Source organism: Pinus tabuliformis, chromosome 9 (assembly GCF_031772625.1).
Source record: "Pinus tabuliformis cultivar Carrire ecotype Pingquan chromosome 9, CPIR1, whole genome shotgun sequence".
In the NCBI taxonomy this organism is placed as follows: domain Eukaryota; kingdom Viridiplantae; phylum Streptophyta; class Pinopsida; order Pinales; family Pinaceae; genus Pinus; species Pinus tabuliformis.
In genome coordinates this window covers 887,036,251-887,048,001 of record NC_142307.1, presented here as the reverse complement: position 1 = coordinate 887,048,001, position 11,751 = coordinate 887,036,251, and positions in this window count along the sequence as shown.

Below are 11,751 nucleotides of genomic sequence, written 5' to 3'. Positions count from 1 at the left end.
TTAAGAAAATATTTTCTCCCCACTAAAGACATAGTTACACTCTTTATAGGGTCTATCCCAAGCCCTAAATAATAAGATGAAACATTTGTAGCTAACTTCATTTCCCCCTTTCCATACCTCAACTAAAAGCTACAAGAATTATGATGCTTCAAACCATTTATTGACCTCAAGTACCCTAGAATATAATCACTCAAAGAGATGGATTTATTAAAAGGGTGACCATATGGGGAAATAAAATAGGTGTTTTCCTTTCTTGCTAGTTTTACAAACTTTTCGTTCATAGCCCCTAACCCCCTAGAGGGAGATATAGCCCTAGATACCTACCCTAGTTTCTTTAATGGGCATAATCAAACCTCTTTTTTAACCGGTTCCAAATTCAAATAACTACAACAAGACTAACAAAAATATGTGAAACAACAAACTTTAATTGAGAAACATGAGACTAGGCATTCAAGTGTGGTTTAGAATTCCCTAAAATTGAGATCTCCTCTTCCACCAAATGTAGTTTTATGTACCAATTTAAGGTAGACATCCCTATTGCATGTTTATTTATTGGATTTCAATTAGTTTCCTTCTTGGAGACTTCCATTTAACCCACTTTAGGCACTTCCAAAGAAAACTTCAACCTCGGTACCAAATCTTTGCAAATATTTCTCTATTTAACCCCCCTTGACTATGCCCAACTATTTCCAATTTCTTCCTCCATTTCTTTTGCTCGAAGAACATGGATGTCTTCCACCTAATGTCCATGGACATGGACAAAAAAAAATTAGAAAGGGACTTTGATATAATCTAGAACCTATATGTATTAGGAACTGTCGACATAAAGATCTAGATTCAAAGGAGAAACCTCACTCACATCATTTTCCACTATCACTTTGGCTACTGATATAATCACACTCAATAAATAGAATATATCAATGTATATATTTTATTGCATGGAATCCCCCATTTCCTTCAATGCCCCCTTTGACCACAACTGCATTGGTAAACCATTGGAGTTTCACCCATATGGAAATGAACTTGAAAAATTTTGCTCTAGGATTCAAGCATGTGGATGAGACTTGGAATCATGGATATGGCTTGCCCAAAAACCAACTTCCATGTAGGATATTTTGAGCATATTTTACCAATATAAACTTGAAACCTAACCACCCTTTGGTCAACATATGAAAACCTAGACCTTTCCCAAGCATTAGAGTACAAGAACTTTAAATCCAATTTTTTAAATTGACTCTGACATATACTTGTTGTGGAACCTACTAAGAAGAACATTATGTGAGAATTATTGGAGTTGTTGTAAATGTGATCCTCTCCTAAAACCACTTTTTCATTTTATGTCCTTCGTCAAATAACATTTTTATCCCATTTTTATGTGTTTATTAGTTCTATAGGTTGATCCCTAGACTCAATAGGAACTTCAACACTTAAAGTGGCTAAGTCCAAACGATTAGCTACAAACTCCATACCACTCCACAAACCCTTCATCTATTGCACTTGATCAAAACCACTAGAAGCCTCCAAAACCACATTAACCTCAAGTTACTCCAAACCCAATGTCTCATTTACTATTTTATAGTGGTTCAAATCTTGAGCTGATGAGGTAAAACACTTGCGTTGATAACCTATGCACCACTACATATTACCAACATAATACTTCCCAATGTATCTTTGTAGAATAAAGGGTTAATGCAAGATTCTATACTTACAAGAGTTTATTTGTACCAACTTTATCATCTCCTCTCCTATTTTCTATACATATAGGAGTTTATTTGTACCAACTTTATCATCTCCTCTCCTATTTTCTTAGTATGAAGAGTTTATTTGTACCAACTTTATCATCTCCTCTCCTATTTTCTTAATATGAGGAGTTTATTTGTACCAACTTTATCATCTCCTCTCCTATTTTTTTAGTATAAATTTTTGTACACTTGCACTAACTCACTACTATTCCCTAAAATGTCACTTTGTGAAAAATGGCCCCTTATAAACATCTCTTGTTCTCTTAGTGTGTATTTCAAGTAGACAAACATATCCTCGGACATGAATTTAAACTTGTTGCAATCGTCACCATAAATCTCATACTTCCTACATCAAGACATAACCATCTATATACATATAATATTAAAACATAACCATTATATATAATCTCATACTTCCTTAATCAAAACATAACCATCATATATACATATAATGTTAAGGCATAACCATTATATATAAAAAAATCATGATTTGAATCATGTTTTAAATCATACTAGGTAGAGATTTAAATCAATTTAATCTTTCGAATTGAATTGACATACACATTTTCCCCAAAGAAAATGCAATTGGCCCATGCTGATCCCAACCTAAATAATCCCAACCTAAATAATGACACAAATATGAAATAATAACATTGTCATTGTTACATTATTTTCAATAGCCCATATTTGAGTTTTTTTTAAACAAAATACTTTCTTTATCAAAGTGTGACCAAGAAACTCTTCCCATTATGGGAGATAATGGAATCTAGTAGTAATAAAACACTTCGGAAATATCCCTTTGCCTAATAAGGTATTAGGCGGATGTTATCTATTGACTAAATTATCTTTAAGACTTGTACCTAATGTAAATTAGGTAAAACAACCTATTTACACAAATGAGATTTCCCACAAGAGTCAATTGTATCTCGAATGATGAAAGATAAGAAATCTTCAACAATTAACTAAAAATTCATTAAAAATTCAAAGTTAATTTTAAATAACATCGGGTTAATTAATTACTCTCTTATAGTGCATATAGGGTAGTGAACCCATTCCCTGAGTACTTAAGTCTTTAATTTTACCCTACTTCATAGGTTCATTTCCACTATATATTCTCTCTCTTTTTAATGCTTCTTACATGTGTACCTATATTTTTATGTTAATATATTTTGTTTCTTATCTTTCTTATTAGTTTTTTTTTCTATTTTATTTATTTTTCTATTTATATTATGTTTGATATTTTTTTATTAAGATTAAATATTATTTTTTACTTATTTTTATTTTTTTTGGTTATATTAAGTGTATTTATTATTATTTTTTTTATCTTTTAAGTCAAAATAAAATAAATTTATAAATAAAATAATAAAGGTTAGTTATCACTCTATTTTTAGTATTTTTTTACTCAAAATAAAATAAATTTATAAATAAAGTAATCAAGGTTAATTGTCACTACACAAAAACAAATGTGCAAATTTCAAATTATCTTTACTAAAATTTAAAGTATAGATATTAATTTGATTCATAAATTATCGCATTAATTTATTTATTTACATTTATTTTTTTAACATAAAAATTACATATTTTTTTGGATGTGAGACACATATTTTTTAAGAGAAAAAAATAAGATTATATCTATCTATCTATCTATATATATATATATATATATATATATATATATATATATATATATATATATATATATATATATAAGTGTTACTTTGTCTATTCCTTTTAAGTGAATAGTGTTGTTATCAACCATCACTAGCTTACAAAACATAGAACATAACTGTGTCTATTTCAAAGTACCAATTCAGTAAAAAAAACCAAAATCCAACTATCATTAAGTCATTACATAAAGTCATAACCATAGAAGATCTTGGTAAAAAAAATATGTTAGAGGTGAAAACCCATAGAGTTGATTTCCACGCCATTATGGAACTCATGTAGACTGACTAAGCCAAGGGGAAGTCCAAGTTCTTCTTTTGAGAGTGCATCAACCTCCACATTTAATTCTCTCAGTATGTGGTTGAAAGTAATCCATTCAAAAGTGGAGACCAGTTAATGTCTTATAAGATATGCTTGAACCCCAAGTTCTGAACAGTGGCTCTGCCATTCGCCTAATCAATAACCAATTTGGAGTCTTCAAGGACTTGCAACCTTGAGATGTTATTGGGATTCACTAGCTCTAGTAGTACATATAAACCGCTAAATTCAGCTTTATTGTTTGATCCTTTTCCAACTGTGTACCTCCAATATAAAAAATGGGAATGATTGAAATATTTGACAATGTCCACCCCACATCTGGGCAGGTGCCCTTGATTGGTCCCATCAAAGAAACTATAAGGAATGTCATAGTCAATTTCTAGCATCTATGGATTATGTTGAGGAGAATATTTATGTTCCAATCGATGTTCCTTAGTAAGAGTAATAATTTTGGAGGCATATGATTCCAGGGAGATCTCCTTGTCTTGAAAAAGGAAGGAGTCACAAGCATGCTAAATGTGTCATCTATAAGAATATATGGGAGACTAGAATAGGAGTGTAATGATCTGTCCATGAGCCATTATCTGAGGTAGCCCTCTATGGAGGAGGAAAACCATCTAGCTTTGGGGGAGACTTTAGCTTGTATGGGAGATAAAACTTGGGATGAATAAGTGCATCTAACAAAGAGGTGGAATGTAGATTCTAAATGAGTCTTGCATAATGGGAATCTTCTTGGACCTTTCCATCCTTGTGTAGATAAGAATTCCCATATAACAAGTTTGTTGGATATGGCGAGCTAGGAGGTGATCTTGGATTTCAGTGGGGCATTGACCTTCCAAATAAGCTTCCACCACCACTGAATAATACCAGTCCATGAAACTGGATTTGTATCTAAGTTTATTTGTAAAGATTCTAATCAATGGATTCTTCAACCAACATAGGGAGTCTAGGGTGTCTTGTTTGAGTGTAGTAAATATGCAGGTTAACTGGTAAAGTTAGTGGCCCCATTCGATTGACTAGTTAACATTGAGGCCAAAGGACTGCGTCGATTTCCACCTAGCTAATCCTCGGGGCTGAGGAATCTATGATGCAACATATAATAGGTGGACTATATTATGTTCCTTCAATCTTTGGAGGAGAGGAGGAATAATTGGAAGTCATTTCCAACACCCATTGATGAATCGTGTCCAATCTGAACCCGTGATTTGTCCCTTACGTTCTAGGCAATCCATTTTCTAATTAGCGGAAGGATGAAACCATTGATTTCTAGATAATGGGTCCTCCGTTGGATTTGTTTGGTGATCAAATTCTATCAATAATAGAAAGATCGTTGAAATATTTGCATGTTGGGTCCCTATAATACTAGTGTAACCCTTTATTGTTATTTTTAGTGTAGCCACCTATTTTTATTGTTGTGCCCATGAAGCCCCATATTGTTATTTTTGTGCCCCATAAAATCTCACTGATGTTATTGTTGTGTCCTTACATTATTATTGTTACGTAGGCTCTAATTATATTGAGACCCCTTAGACTCCTATATATACCAAGGAGGCATTTTCATTTGTTTCATCCAAGAATTGTTCATTTATGTGATGTAAAGGAGGTTCCCCCCTTAAAGAGTCTAATTTTCAATTCGTTGATCTATATTTTTCTCTGTTTTATGATCTAGTTGCATAACATTTGGTATCAGATATTTGGATTCTAGGGTTTTGCTACTTCAAGACCATCTTGGAATTTTTGCTATAACATTTTTTAAGAAGCTTTAGAAGCTGAATTTTTTACCATGTGGAGCGATATTGGTGAACTTTGTGTAGGAATTTCAGATATTGGTTTGCTATATTTTTTGAGATATGGTTCGAAGAAGTTAGGGTTTCTGCATGCTCCATAATTCAGACTCAAATAGGTGACATAGGGAAAATAATCATAACTTTCAATTCAAGCATCAGATTTGAATTTCATAAAAAGTAGAAAAAAGTTTGTGGAATTTAGTTTTTTGTGTATAAAATTTAGGGACGAATATTGAAATAATGACACGTGGAATCCCATACAAGTTTGGAATTTAGTTTTTTGTGTATAAAATTTAGGGACGAATATTGAAATAATGACATGTGGAATCCCATACAAGTTCGCTCTATTGAACTAGTCCATAATTAGTTCATCATGGGAGATTTGGCATAACTTTATATTGAAGAATCCAATATTGGTCTGACTTGGGGCATTGGAAAGAAGAATCAGAGTGATACCACAGGACCTAATTGCAAACCTTAGGAATCTGAAATTACAAAGATACAATAGTTTCAATATAAAACGCCAAAAATAAAGAAGAAAAAGGTGTGTATTTTTTTAAATTTGCATAAGTTTTACTTGAAAATTCAGTTTGAAGTAATTCAAATGGCATAGTAAATCATAGATATCATTATTTGGTTCCATTATGTCTCGAAAGAAAAATGGATACTCCTAGTAAGAAACTTGAAAGCTCTACTATGAGACATGAAGAAGAGGAAGAAATGCAACATGATATATCACAATTATGAGAGCAAGTGCAACAAATTTCTCTCTCACAAAGAGTAACCAAAAATAAATTAGAAGCAATGATGAATGTTAAGATGGATGATTTAGAATAAAAAATAAAAGTTGATATGGAAGTTTTGAAGGAAGGTTTGACAAAGTTGCTACAAGAACTTATTCCTAATGGTGAAAAGGTATTCCATAGAACTCATGATGAGAACAAAAGGATTGTTAATCATGATTTTAGAGACTTTAAATTTGGATTGAATACCAATCACATTCCAAAGATCGATATGAGGAAGTTTGATGACAAGGATCCAATAACATGGATACTACAGATGGAGCAATATTTTGATCTACATGATGTGAAACACACACAAAAGGTATGCATTGCATCTTTATATTTAGAACCCAATTAGTTTGCATGGTATCTATGGATTTATTCTTGCAAACCACTTGTCACTTGGTCAATTTTTACAGAGGAAATGATAGCACATTATGAGGATACAAAGAGAAACACCTTCTTTAGCCAATTGATAAATCTCAAAGAAAAGGGTTCAATGGCAGAGCACATTGAGAACTTTCAAAAATTGAATATTAGGGTAACTGATATTCCAAAGGAGAATAGGATTGATGTCTTCATAGGGACTTTAAAAGACAACATCCAACATGAATCTCACCTTTGGGAACCTGATTCTTTGGACAAGGCATTCAGGGTGGCAAGAAAAGTTGAAAGAACAATTATGGCAACTAGGAAGTCTGACACTCACAACTGTAAATATGGAAGTGTTGCTGCTCCTAACCTTCCACAACCTACAAGGTTGAAACCACAAAAAGTGTGCTGGGAAGAAATTATTTTACATAGACTGTGAAGAGGAGGAATAAAAGGAATAAGAAACATCAAAAGAAGAGGATATACACTAGGAACCAACCCTAGAGAAAGAACAAATGAATCCAACCATATATTGTAATGTATTGGTGGAATTACCACTCCTCAAACTCTTAAGGTAGAAGGATATACAAAGACGAAAAAGGTAATAATGTTGATTAATTTAGGTAGTACCAATAATTTTATTCATTGTAAGATAACCAAGGAATTGAATTCATTTCTATATCCAACACAAGAGTCTCAAGTGATGGTTGCAAATGGAGGAACTATAAATTTCTCTGGAAAGTGCCATAATATCAAGATAAACATGGGGGAATATGTATTAAATATTCTAATGCTTTCCATTCCAATGGGTCATGTTGATGTTGTACTAGGAGTCCAATGGTTACAATCTTTGGGGATGATAGCTTTTAATTTTCAAGAACTTTTCTTGAATTTTTTTTGGGAAGGAAAGGAAATTGAATTATGGGGTATCACAGGGAAACCTGGTAAGATAATCAACTCTAATGGCATGGAAAAGATTTTAAAGCAAGAAAAATGAGGCTTAATTGCACAATTATGATCAGTAGAGGTTCAAACATCGAAATCATCTATTTATCCAGATCTCCAAAATGTCTTAGACAATCATTCTAAGGTATTTGAGACTCCCAAAGTCCTTCCACCTATTCATGGTTATGATCATGATATTCACTTGATTCCAGGAATTTTTCCTCCAAACACCAGGCCTTATAGATATCCATATTGCCAAAAGAGTGAAATTCAATGTATCATTGCAAAAATGCTAGAGGCCAGTATAATTCAACCTAGTGAAAGTTCTTTCTCTTCTCCAGTAGTATCAACGGACAAGAAGGGTGGATCATGGTGTATGTGTTCGGATTATAGGTAGCTCAACAAGCTCACTATTAAAGATAAATTTCTTAATCTTGTGATTGATGAATTGTTGGATGAATTACACGGATAAATTTACTTCACCAAGCTATATCTTTGTTCAGGATATCATCAAATTAGAATGAAGACAAAAGACATTCCGAAAATAACATTCATAACTCATGAAGGTTATTAGGAATTTTTTGTCATGCCTTTTGGCTTTATTAATGCACTTTCCACATTTCAAGGTTTGATGAATTCAATGTCAAACCCTTACTTAGAAAATTTGAGTTAGTATTTTTTGACGATATACTTATCTAGAAGAAATCTTGGAAGGATCATGTTCAACATATTGATAGGGTACTCAAACTATCGGAGCAAAAACAATTATATGTAAAAACCTCCAAATGTTTCTTTGGAGTACAGGAGGTGGAATATTTCGGTCATATTGTATCTCATGAGGGGGTTAAGGTAGACCCTAAAAAAATTAAATCCTTTAAGGAATGGAAAATCCCCACAACCTTAAAGCATCTTCAAGGATTTCTTGGGTTGACAAGGTATTATCGCAAGTTTGTTAATAATTATGTGAGAATAGCAACACCTCTAACAACATTACTAAAGAAAGATGCATTTTCTTAGACTCCAAAAGCAACTAAGGCCTTTGAACATATTAAAGAGGCAATGTGCTAAGCATCGGTCTTAGCTACACCAGACTTCACTAAAACCTTTATTGTGGAATGTGATGCCTTAGGAAATGGAATTGGTGTTTTTTTAATGCAAGAAGGAAGAGCCATTGCTTTTGAAAGTCATCTAATCAAGGGAAATTATTTACACAAACCTATTTATGAGAAGGAAATGCTAGGAATACATTCAGTAAAATAATGAAGACCTTACCTAATGGGAAGACACTTCAAGGTAAAAAAAAATCATGATAGTTTTAAATACTTTTGGAACAAATATTATCTTCAGAAGAGAGGAAAAAATGGGTCACCAAGATGTTGGGTTATGACTTTGAAATCATCTACAAAAAATGGAAAAAAATGTTGCTTCATATGCACTTTCAAGAAAGGATGAGGATGTGGAAGCATTGCTCTGTGCCATTTCCATTATCCAACCTGATTGGATAATTAAAGCAAGGGATGAATGGAAGAATGACGAAGATGTGTGGATACTCATTCAAAGTTGCAGCTAGATCCCAATACATCTGATACATTTATCTGGAAAATGATTCATTATGGTACAAATATTTCTTATATCTCTATAATAATTCCCAACTTAAACAAAATATTCTTTTGGAATTGCACACCTCCCCCTAAGGAGGGAAATCTGATATTTTTAAAAAATTACCACAGGGTCAAGAAGGGATTTTTTTTGGGATGGTCTTAAATATAATATTCAAAAGTTTTTGGCGGAATGTTTGGTTTTCCAACAAAATAAAGTTCAGACAATTAAGACCTCAGGTCTGTTACAACCTTTACCTATTCCAAGTAAGCGTTGGGAGGATATCTCAATGGATTTTATCATGGTTTACCCAAGTCTAAAGGAAAGAGTGTCACCATGGTGGTATTTGATAGACTTACCAAGTATGCACACTTTGTACATTATCTCATCCTTTTAAATCTAGTACAATTGCTACTGCATTTATGGAAACAATTCAAAAGCCACATGGAAACCCAAATATTATTATAAGTGACAAAGATCCCATTTTCACTGGAAATTTTTGGATGGAATTATTTTCTTGTCTTGGTACTTAATTAGCTCATAGCTCATCTTATCATCCTAAATCTGATGGGAAAACTAATATAGTGAAAAAATGTTTGGAAGGATGTATTCGTTTCTTTTTATCTGATAAACAAACACAATGGGTCAAGTGGTTACCTCTGACTGAATGGTGGTATAGCAATTCCTTCCATATTGCATTAAAATTGACCCCATTTATGGAAATTTATTGATATCATGCATTGTCCATCACATCATCTTTAAGAGAAAATTTTAAGGTTCAAGCAGTGGAAGATCACATCGAGCATCAATAATAAATTCTCCAACTCTTAAAGAATAACCTCACTCTGGCGTAGAATCGAATGAAACAACAAGCAGATCAACATCATGGTGAAAGAAGTTTTGATGTAGGTGACTGTGCATTTTTATGGCTACAACCATACAAACAAATGTCCCTCAAGCAAGCTAACAAGGATAATAAATTATCACCGAAGTACTATGGTCCTTACAAGGTGTTACAAAAGATTTTTACTATGCCATACAAATTGGAGTTGCCTACATCTTCCTCAGTACACCCAGTTTTCCATGTTTAATGATTAAAGAAGGTTATTGATGAAAAGCTCCCAGTTCAGGCAGTACCGCCAGAACTTGATGAAGAAGGAAAAATGATATTGGATCCTGAAGAATTCATGGAAAAATAACCCCACAACTACACAATCTATCAATTTCATAGTATCTCATTAAGTGGAAGAACTTACCCACTAAATATTCCACGTGGGAGGATGAAAAATTTATATAGAAGCATCCATAACTACCTAAGCGTCGAGGAAAACAATTTTTTTGAAGGAGAGGGGCATGCTAGGTACCTATAATACTAGTGTAGCCCTTTATTGTTATTTTTAGTTTAGCCCCCTACTGTTATTGTTATGACCATTTAGCCCCCATATTGTTATTGTTGTGCCCCATAGAATCCCACTAATGTTATTGTTGTGTCCTTACATTATTATAATTTTTATGTATCCTCTAATTATATTGAGACCCCTTAGACTCCTATATATATAAAGGATGTCTTGTCATTTGTATAATTCAATAATTGTTCATTATGTGATGTAAAGGAGGTTTCGCCCTTGAAGAGGCTAATTTTCAAGCCGTTGATCCATATTTTATTTTATTTTTTGATATGGTTACATAACATTGAAAACCATTACTTTTGTCCATAAGTTGTTTTTATTCAATAGCCTTTGCAAGTTTCTACAAGCTAGTGCCTTGGATAAGTGGAAAGGGTTCTTAAGGCCCCAACCTCTCAACTCTTTTTGAGCTACAAGTTTAGACCATTTCACCAAGGCTATCCCTAGATGTGTGTGTGCTCTTGTCCACAAAAATGTAACTAATCCTATGAAGGTTGTGAAGGATTCCTTTCAAAACTTGAGCAACAGAGAGCCAATAGATCGAAACGCTCTGAAGGATATATTTTAGTAAGATGAGTCCACCTCCCTAAGGGAGGAGACGATTGTACTAGGATGAGATCCACGTGTTAAAGTTTTCTATGAGCCACTTCCAGTCAAAATTCCTATACTTTTTGGGTTCTAAGCAGAAGCTAGGGTATTCGAGGCCTTGCTCCATAGGCTTCTATAGAAAAAGAAAGGTCTCAAAGGCTAAAGACAAAGAAGAGTCAGAAATGTTATGACAAATAAGAACAAATTTCTAATAATTTATGTTCATGCAAGTGAATTTATATAAGAAGCCCATAATAGTTTTGAGAGGTTGTATATTTCTACAAGTCCCTTGAAAAAAAATAAGGACAATCTACAAACAAAAGATGTGATATTTGGAGTTGATTAGAGAAAGAGATATCTTTAATGTCTCCTACGGATTTCAAATTGTCTAGGAGCTTGTTGAGTGCTTTAGTGACTAGAACAAATAGTAGGTGGGTGTTGTCGCTGCGATAAACACCCTCCAAAATTTTGCTTACACTTGAATTTTGGAGCCTACTGAGGATCTTGCGATCTATTGTCCCATGGTCACTTCATGGTTGTCTAATGT